The sequence below is a fragment of the Polistes canadensis genome, unplaced genomic scaffold, assembly GCF_001313835.1.
Source record: "Polistes canadensis isolate GaletaPanama2010 unplaced genomic scaffold, ASM131383v1 scaffold_17, whole genome shotgun sequence".
In the NCBI taxonomy this organism is placed as follows: Eukaryota; Metazoa; Arthropoda; class Insecta; order Hymenoptera; family Vespidae; genus Polistes; species Polistes canadensis.
This window is the reverse complement of record NW_014569564.1, coordinates 792,900-803,425: the sequence shown is the minus strand read 5'-3', so window position 1 is coordinate 803,425 and position 10,526 is coordinate 792,900. Positions and strand designations below refer to the sequence as shown.

Genomic DNA, 10,526 nt, shown 5'->3' with positions numbered 1-10,526 from the left:
TCGGTTAGTATTCCAGACTTCTTCTTAACTCTTTGCTAACTGATCGTTACCTTTTCTAAACTTAATTTTTATTGTTTATTCCTATTTTTCGTACTCGATCAAATTACATTTTCTATCTGAACGTTCATAGAAAGTTAAACTGACAAAGATACGAATTTATGTATCTAATTTATTCCAGTTATCCTTCGGCGCTTTTAGATTTCTCAATTTTAAGCAAACTGATCGTTTCTTCTTTGATCTTTTTCATATTTTCTATTTCTTATTCTTTATATTCGATTCGAATATTGTTTCCAATAGGGAGATGTATAGTTACGTTAGTGTGTGTGGTATGCACATTCATCTCGAATAGGTCAAAAAGAGTTGACACTTTTAGAAAAAAATGAAGGAAAAGGAGGAGGAGGAGGAAAAAACGTGAAGAAGTGATATTTTGAGAGAGCCAACGTAAGAGTGTCTGGTTACATTTGAAGCATTCTTTTAACATTCGCCGTTAAGTGAAAGTAAATATTTGAGTCGGTGGAAGAGGACAGTGACTAGCGTGCCACCATTCGGTATCGAACGCACAAAGTAAGTAGGTAAAAACGTATGTTTAAACTGGTTAATTCGTATATATTTTTAATCTTCCGCGAGATCATACTCGGATCTCTCTCTATAATTCTTCTTATTTGTATTCTGCTTTTTCTTTTTTTTTTTTTCATTTTTGAAACCATATGTGTTATTACTTTTTTCTTTCTTTTTTTTTTTTTACTTTTCTTAGCCATAACGAGAGTACAGTACTAAACAATATATAATATCTTGTCCATTGGTATTAATTAATATCGTTGTTAAATTCACGAAAATCTTTAAGTTTTGTGTTCGCATTATTTGCGTTAAAAAAAATATAGAATATTTCTGGATTGTATTTATTTAATATGAACACGTGATCTCTCGAAATATTTAAATACTAATAAACCTCTATCGAAAACTTCACGTATAATTATTCTTATCGTGAGCAGAAAGAAAAACATATATCTTATTGTTAATATAGAATAAAATTCGAATCCAATCGGAGAATAATGACAAGAATATATATTTTCTTTTATTAACAAACGAATAATGTATTATTTTATACGTTTTAACTACACATTTCTTACAAACTTACAGACTACGTTTGACCCCGACGTAATAAGTCTTGTATGAAATAAATATTAGGATGAACCAAAAATTCGTGCTTTTATTATATTACAAATTGTGTTATAAACTGCATAATGAATTGTTATTTTTGTAAAATTTACTTTGAAAATATTAATAATAGAAAAAAAAAAAAAAGCACTTACGCGAACTTTTGATTCACCCTAATAATTTAAACAATCTCGTAAGGGAATGAAAATGTGGGAACAAAAAAGAAGTTCTTAAAAAAAAATAGAAAAAACTGTCCATTCATTCCCTATTATAAAATCCATTGTAAGGTATAAACATATCGACTTTTTTCGTGTTCCTTGGATGGCTTAACCGTTAAGGTGCATCGATTTTCACGCATGAAATATACGAGAAGTGAGAAAGAGAGAAAGAGAGAGAGAGAAAGAAAATCGTTACGTCGGAAAAAGAGAACACGGAGAACTTGGATTTCCAAGTGAGTTCTTCGAAGTAGGGAGAGAAGATATGTCGTGAATGTGTGTTTTTCTCTCTCTCTCTTTCTCTCTCTCTTTTTTTCACTCTCATTCACTTATTCTTTGGTTGTTCTCTTTTGCACGGTACGCGCACACGCAGAGGGTTACCTTCGAGTATACACGTGCGGGGTTACGCTGTTTATTCCGAAGGATCTATCTCTCCTTCTCCATTTTCGTAGACCATTATCTCGTATGGTTGAGTGGGAACACCAAAAGGGGGTGGGTGGATGGAGAGATGCTCCTTCCAGTGTCCAAGAAACTTCACTCCACCGATACTTTGGTGGTCCTCGTTTTCTCTCTGTCTCTCTCTCTCTCTCTCTCTCTCTCTCTCTCTCTTTCTTTCTCTCTCTCTCTCTCTCTCTCTCTCTCTCTCTCTCTCTCTCTCTCTCTCTCTCTCTCTCTTTCTGTTTCCCCCTTTCTCTCTTTATGTATTCTCAACTATGCTGGTAGCGAAAGGAGGAGGATGCCTTTGGACTTTAGACTTATTTTCTTTTTCTTTTTTTCTTTTTTTTATCGATCGTGATCTTATTTACCCTATCCTACTATAGACTTAAATTTATCTTAGTTACTTTGATCTTCTCATCTCTTTGAAATAACCGATGTCTCTTTAAAATAGATCAAAAAATTGTATGAGAATTTAAAATATAGATCGTTGGTTTTGTATTTATATGTATCAATTATATTGAATGTTAAATTTAAAATATATATATACGCATTTGTATAACTAATATTATTGTGTCACATATTATAGGATTAATAATTTTTTAATAAATAATATTACAAAATAGTATTAAATATATATGTTTGAATAATATCTTTTTGCTTTTGTATGTATGTATATATGTAAGTTTCTAATAATGATATTTGTCGATAAATAATACATTATTTTAAAGAATATTTTAAAAGATCATCGTTTTCTTGATGTACTCTATGAAATATGCTATATTGCATCGTTGATCAAATAACTATTATCTCTTTGGTTATTTTCTACGTTGAATAGTTTAATGAAGCAAATACGATTGCTACTTGACTGCTGGAATGATAGATAAACACGTGCACCTTGCGCGTACGTATACATATACATATACATACATACATATATTTATATTTTAGAAACGTGCCTTGCCGATGGCGTTATTTGCAAAGATTCAGGATTATCGATATGTCCTCGTCGTAGTTGTAGCCGAAGAAAATATAAAGAGATTTGACGTGTACAATTGAGTTAGAATCTTTTACCTGTTTGCATAGGTGTACCTGCTCGGTACGAACGTTTACACGTGCACCGCCACGGGAAGAGCACGTTTCCTTGTGTGTTTGAACTAAACTTCTGTTAACGTCTCTATCCTTCCTTTCTTTCTTTCTTTCTTTCTTTCTTTCGGCGAGACTCTTCGCTGACTTAGTCGTACTTTGACTTTTGTATGCATAAAGACGTGCTCTGCAAGCGCGTTTTAAAGAAATACAATATTACCAACCGTGTGTGTCTACATTATTTTTTTCAATCTATACGAGTTACACTTTTTTTGTTTTAACTATTATCAACAAATTGTTCATTATTCAAAGACAATTTTTTTTCTTTGTTTTTTTTCACGTAAAAGACAGATTTACGGATATTATTCATTGCACATTGACTAATTATTAACTCATTTTCATTCGTATTAAAGTTCAATAAAAATTAATGAACAAACAAAAAATAATATTAATTATATAATATTTAAAATTTTTGGTCAAGTCTACAGGTTCATTAATTCTACTTGTTAAATATCAAATATTATAAAACGAGTATAAGAATGAATTGCATCTTTTCTATTATTAAATGAATTATTTTTAAATTTCTCGTGTTCTTCTCAGAAAACAAAGAATACCAAATCTTAAAACAGCAATCGAAAACAAATTTTTTTTGTTTCCCCTCGAATAAACTTTTCTCCTCATCATTTTATATGTATATTTTTAATGTCATCGTCAATTACAATTGAAATGTAAAATACGTGTGGTACATACAATATATACATATATATAAATATAAGTAAAAATAGAGTATACACACACACACACACACACGCGTGTGTACGTACCAATATAATCGTAAGGTACGATTCGTAAAAAACGGATCATTTCTATTCAACAACGACGGATCATATAATAAAATCTTTTTCTTTGCCCTTTGCACGTTTTCGAACGCGTATTACTACTACTACTACTACTACTACTACTACTACTACTACTACTACTACTACTACTCTCAGACGCGTGGCTTCTCTTTTGAAAAAAAGCCTCCTCCTTCTCGAGTACTACGAGAGAGAACATATTTTTATAGTCCTACGCTTTGGTTCTTATTCATGGTGTGTATTGTTAACGAAAACCAGAGCGCACTCTTGTTCTTTGTTTCGTCTTTTTGAATACGAGTAAGTGCGAGAGTAGGTAGGTGCGCGCTCGCGCGCGCGCGCGCACGCTAAGATCGTCTCTTCCTGAAAGAATGAAATAAAAAGAAAATATATATATATATATAAAGAATGAAAGAAACGAAGATACACTTCTTCTTGAATAAATATTCCAATAGAAAATTCCGCTTGAAATTTTTTTCTGATTTTTTTCTCTCTCTCTCTCTCTCTCTCTTTCTCTCTCTCTTTCTCTCTTCCTCTTACTCTTTCTTTCTTTCTTTCTTCTTTTCATTGTTTTATTCGTTTATTCTATTGTTACGCTCGTTTTTTACCCCGGTTATTATTATAGTATGTAAAAAAAAAAAAGGATCGTGTTATTTGTACGTATGAGTAAACGAAAGAGCAAGGATTGCATTTAAAACAAAAATAGTAAACTAGATAATTCAACTTTTTTTTTTTAAGTTTATGTACAAAAAATATATTATTGTATAATGAGAAACTTACGTTATACTTTGATCGAATTAATCATATAATCAATTGTATAGATTACTCTCAAGCAAAGTTACGATATAAATTATTTATATCATATCGATGATCAATGATTATCTTTTATTACAATTAACGAACAATTATAAAAGTCAAATTTGAAATTCATACTATTCTTTTTTGTTTGCTTCCCTCAGTCCCTCCCTTCTTTCCCCCCCCCCCCGAGAGATACGCGTGTACTTACATACTAACATATCTAATACGTATCTAGGTTCGAATGCAAATAAATAAATATATATATATATATCTATATATATATATATATACACATAACGCGGTACGAATTCGATTCGCGATTTATTCGAACAATAGTGACGGCTGAAAACAAGGGTTAGAGAGAGGGGTTAATAGTTAAGAGGGGTAGTAGAAAGGGGCCTAGGGGGAGAGACGGATGGTTAAAGCGCGCGCACGCGTCCCTATAATAAATTATTATTCTATTTCGAATATATTGAATATTATTTCCCGGTGATATTCGAGTGCGGTGTATTATCATCGAAATGTTGGTTCTCGTATATATATTGTACATACACGCGAAATAAATATATACACAAACACACACGTCTGCATATATATATATATATATATATATATATATATATACACGCATATCTCTTGTGTACATATATAGTATATATATATATATATATAGGTAGTAGTTAAACGCGTTAACGCCGGAGACGTAGGAGGTGGCGATCATGGACGTCCATGCTTCGGCGATCGTTCACATTATTATCGACTGAGTACTGTGGGTGCTAGTCGCGAACGCCTGTGTCAATGTGATAGGAGAGAGAAAACAGCACTCGATACGGAATTCTGTGATTGTCAGATCTCGAAAGCATAATAGGTCGCAAGGAGGGTGGGAGAGAGAGTTGGTTGGTGGCTGCGATCGAAGTATGCATAGGGGGGTTAGCACGTCTATTCAAGTTCTTCTATATCTGGAACACTCCTTTTCTATGTGAAGGCAGTCCAGGATGATGAGCCAATGTACGCTCGAGTACTACAAATTGATGGACCAGAAGTACCGTTTTCTACCGGTACATCACGCCGCGTATCCACCCTCCCCCCCCCCTATTCCACCTGAACTCCCCTCAACCCACCACAACCCCCAACCCGCTGAACTTGAAGAGCAAGGTCTGACTATGTTCTTACCAGTCAGATCCTCCTCTCTTCTTCTTCTTTCTTTCTTTCGTTTTTCTTTTTTTTTCTACTTTATTCAATTCTAAATCGACGCCGGTGGGGTTTTTTTTTTTAATCTCAAGTTCTCTTCACCACGAGCATTGTGAAATAAATGTATCGACGTTTTTATTTATTTTTCTTTACTTATTTACGTGTTTCTTTTTCTCCAAAGATTTTCAAGTATATGGGATTCTTGGTTTTTTTTCTCGATCGCGTTACGTTTACGATCAAATATTAAATGGACTGTGTATGAAAAGTTTGTCGATTCTTAGAATATTCCAAAGAATTTGATAAATGTATATATATATGTGTGTGTATGTATATATAACTCCAAGAAAGCCATATAAAATCCATGAAGAAGAAATCTAAAGCTATCGAAATAAGGATGCTGCTGCTCCTCTTACCACAGGGGGGGGCTTCTCATCCTCGTATTTTTTCTTGTCGTTAGAAGAAGCGACTAGTTGTTACACTTGATACGTATCGTATAACGAGAAGTAATCGAAAGAGATTAAGTATAATGTACGGTATCATTAAAATACAAAATTTCATATTCCAAGCATCTTCGAAATTATTTCTAAAAAATCAAAATTATTACTAAAAAAAAAAAAAAATAAAACTATATATATTGCCAATCTAAATACAATCTCAACGGTGAAAACTTAAGAAAATGATATGACAAAATGATACCGAATTAATTTGAAAACTGATTAATTGCATTATCTCAAGGAAATAGAATTGTCGAAAACGTTAAAATCGTTCGAAAAATCCTTCTCATTAACTTTCGGGACAACCCTATACGAGTATAACGAATACACGTATATATACACTTACTTACTTACAGATCTCGACTCTCCTCCATCGAGGAGAAGTTAGAGGTTTCGTAAAACTCGCGACGAAGTCACTCCAAGCTTGGGGAAGCGAAAACACGCGAATGCATAGGTAAATACATGTTCGTCTCTCTCTTTCTCTTTTTCTTCAACATATATATAAGTAAATATATATATATATATATATATATATACATAAGATCGACAAAATAGAAGGAAAAGGCGGAAGGGCGACTTCTTCTGCCCTTCCTGCCCATTCCCGCAATCCCTCCTGGTGCTCAGGGCAAACGTTTACGACGCATAAACGCCGAAACAAAAGACGGCTGGGTGCGAAACAATTAAAAACGTTACGCCCGATCGCTCTCTTCCCTCCCTTCCACCCCGCCACGCTTCTCCCTCCTTCTCTTTGCGGTTCTGTGTCTCATTCCCACCCCCCTTAAAGCAGCAACCCTAGCCAGCTCGTGGACTACCTACCTACCTACCTACCTACCTACCCCCCGCTCGTTTTCACCCTTTTTGCCCGCACAATAACGAAAACACAGCAATGTCTGCGCGCTCTCCTGCACCCCACCCCCCTCTTCTTCCTGCTGCTACTCCCCCCACTCTTGATCGTAAACTCCCACTACTGCCGATCCGCGCGCACTGTCGCCCAACAAACAAAAGGGAATCGCGTCGATTTAATGACTGATCGGGCTGTTGCTCGCTGTTGCTGTCGTTGCTGGCTTCAAGGATCTCAACGTTTTTTTCTCTCATTCATTCTCTCTCTCTCTCTCTCTCTCTCTCTCTCTCACACACTGTTTCTCTCTTTCTCTCTCTCGGTTTCTCTCTCGTTCTGTTTCTATCATTCTCTCTCCTCTCTCTTTCTGTCGTTCTTTCTTTCCGTCTTTTTTTTCCACTTCTTCTTCTTCTTCTTCTTCTTCTTCTTCTTCTACTACTAGGATTTTTCCATCTTTCTCTACCTTTTCATTCTTCCTATTTTCCCTTGGAATAAGGAATTTCTGTTTTCCGGCACTGATTTCTTTCTCACCCCTTTTTTCCTTCTTCTTTTCCCGCGAAGCCTTGATTTTTTTCCGAAGTCAGCAAGAAGGGGTGAGGAGGAGGAGGATATCGGCCAGCAGCTGCTATTGTACAGGCTTATCGATACGTGATAATGAGAAGCTTTTGTTGTACTAACACACGTGAATAGAACCGTCATCATCAAGACTTTTCTCTTCGTCTAAAAAGCAAAGCCTTCGGAATTTCTATTTTTGAGCTCAAGCAACTACCGTCCGATCGTTTGGACCGATTTCTGCTCTGTCGCATGCAAATAGAGAAACGTAGAGAAAAGTTGCACTGTCCACCCCCCGTCCCCCGTCCCCCCTCCCCGTAAAAACGACGTTCTTTCTAATCGACGAGAGAAAAAGAACACAGAAGTAGTGTGCGAGCATGTGGATGTGTTGTGGGTTTATATGTATATGTATCTGTGTGTGTGTGTGTGTGTGTGCGAGAGAGAGAGAGAGAGAACGATCATTATGTATGCTCGATACGAACACGCTTTTTGCGAAACGAGGTATAATTAATGCACGGAAAAATGGAGTTTAGTAATTTGCGTGAGATTCGAGGAGTCGTCGTTTCGTTTCGTTTCTAAAGCTACACGAATTTTTACGTACTCGAGATAGCCCGCTCGTGAAAAAAGGAGAAACTCGAGTTGTCGACGTACACATTTTTACGTTTATAAACTCATGCTAACAAAAATCTACCCACGTTTAGAGAACTTTTATTCGAATCATGCTGACCTTTAGAGGTAGCATATATTTAATCATTTTATTTAATTATAACGATATATATTGTATGTGTATTTATGCGTGTAATACAAAATTGTAATAATAGGATTATTCATATTGAAAAATTTACGATTGAAATGATTTAATTTTTTTCTTTTTTTAACATGTTTATATTACTCATAATCGGTGGTTTGAGATTCATCCATGACCCCTCCCCTCCGGTGTTGTTATATCTTTTTATATATTATTTATTAATATTGTGCGATGTTCTAGGCAAAACGTGTCGAACTTGTACGACGGTCAATGTAATCAAATAGAATTAAATCTTTAACCTTTTTTTTTATTTCGAATCTATTCATAAATCTATCTTTCTTTTACACTTACAAATATTGTCATTGTCAGTACGATTCTTTAATCTATACGCGATCATTGAAATGAATATCGTTTTATACGTCGAGAAAGAAAAAAATCAAATGGGGACAAATGAGGTAAAATAATACGTTTTTTTTCCATTTTGGTGGTTAAACGCAATGTCGTTTATCAAAAAAAGAAGAAGAAGTAAAAGAAAAGTAGAAGAAGTTTCCTTTAGTATGGGGGTTTTTGGATCCTACTCCAATTACGGTACCTCGACACAGCTGCCGATAATTACCGGTTTGGTCCGTAACCTCAGAATCCCTATCCTAGTGTAGTACCTTGGAATTATATGGATATTGTCTCTAATGATGCGGAAAACTTCGCTGGTTCTCGACTGGGTATCGCTTTCGTAACGCCCACACTTCAACCTCGATCATTCTTCTCTATGACGAGATATTTTGGACGTTTATATTATCGGATCAGGTTACGTCGAGTGCATTTTCAGTGCACCCCCTCGCTGCAATCGAACACATCGTTTACAATAGACGTGATACACTTTTGTCAATCCAATTTGCTATGACGTACAAATGTACGATATACTCGATCAGAATCCTACAACTATGAGAATGTATCAAGTGTTGCCGAATGATTGATAGGAAATATGAATGTACAATAGAGATTATCCCCTATATATAAAACGATTATTATATTAAACGTTGTTAATGAATTTTTGTTATTAAAAATTTGTCTTTTCTTTTCGTTATAAGTTACTATTATTTTCATGAGAATTTATGTATTGGACATAAATGTTGAAAATATTCTTTTTTTTTTCTCTACAAACTATTATATTAATATTATACTAGGTTAGAAATAATTTCAAAAAGAAAAAAACAATTATAAAAGAAAACAAGAATGTAATGCACATTTAATGTAAATTTTAATTTAAAAAAAGAAAAGAAAAAGTGAAGAAAGAAATATCTTTGACTCTTTATGGGAATTTGCAATGTAAAAGCTCGCGATATATTATTATTAAAAGTTTTCTTTTTATTTCGAGATAATTATATAATACATTTTGAGGAATGAAATTAAATTGCACAATATTAAATAATATACGAGTAAATTGATTATTGTAATTGTACAATCATTTTTTTTCTGCTACATTATCGCATTCGAAAAAGAAAAAAAGAATGCGTGAATCGATAATTGATTATAATTTGAAAATTTTCGATACTGTTTTTTCCCACACTACGATACTTCGATATCACGGACCGGAAATCTTCCGACGGATCTTTTTTTTAGTATAAAATAGTTTGACGAAAAGTTCCGTCAAGGTGTCGATCGAAATAGTATTAAATCTCCAACTTGAATAACTTGGTTTTACACGCGGTTTAATCCGAAAGAAGAAAGACCCTTCTGTGTATTTTTTTTTATCCTGTATCTGTGAAAGAGCTTTTCAAAAACACGCAGGTACCTGAACAAGATGATGATTTAAGGTTCGTGCGAAGATGAATCTATTTTTCCTCGAATCGTTTCGAGTTACTGAAATATTATCGGATTACCTGGCAACTTTTTTTATTTCATTCTATTTAGTTTTGTATTCATTCTTGTCCATTGCTCTTTTAAACTAAACACAATTATTCAATTAAAGTATTCGTTAAATTATTTATACGATACTTAAAACTTACAAAATATATTTATATTAGATTTGGCGAAAAGTTATATAGGATATAGATTTATAGTTTTAATAAATATTATAGTTTCTTTTTTTTCCCGTACAAAATCGGCCCGAATTTATTTTCGGATTGTGAGAAAAATATTTATATATATTTAATAAAT

At 34.0% G+C, this 10,526-nt stretch overlaps 1 protein-coding gene across 1 annotated transcript in view; it reads left to right on the top strand.

The window, feature by feature from the left end:
- The window catches only part of LOC106793682 (doublesex- and mab-3-related transcription factor A2), a 40,555-nt gene that overhangs the window by 16,970 nt on the left and 13,059 nt on the right, over positions 1-10,526 (top strand). The gene's annotated exons all lie outside the window — the stretch shown is intronic.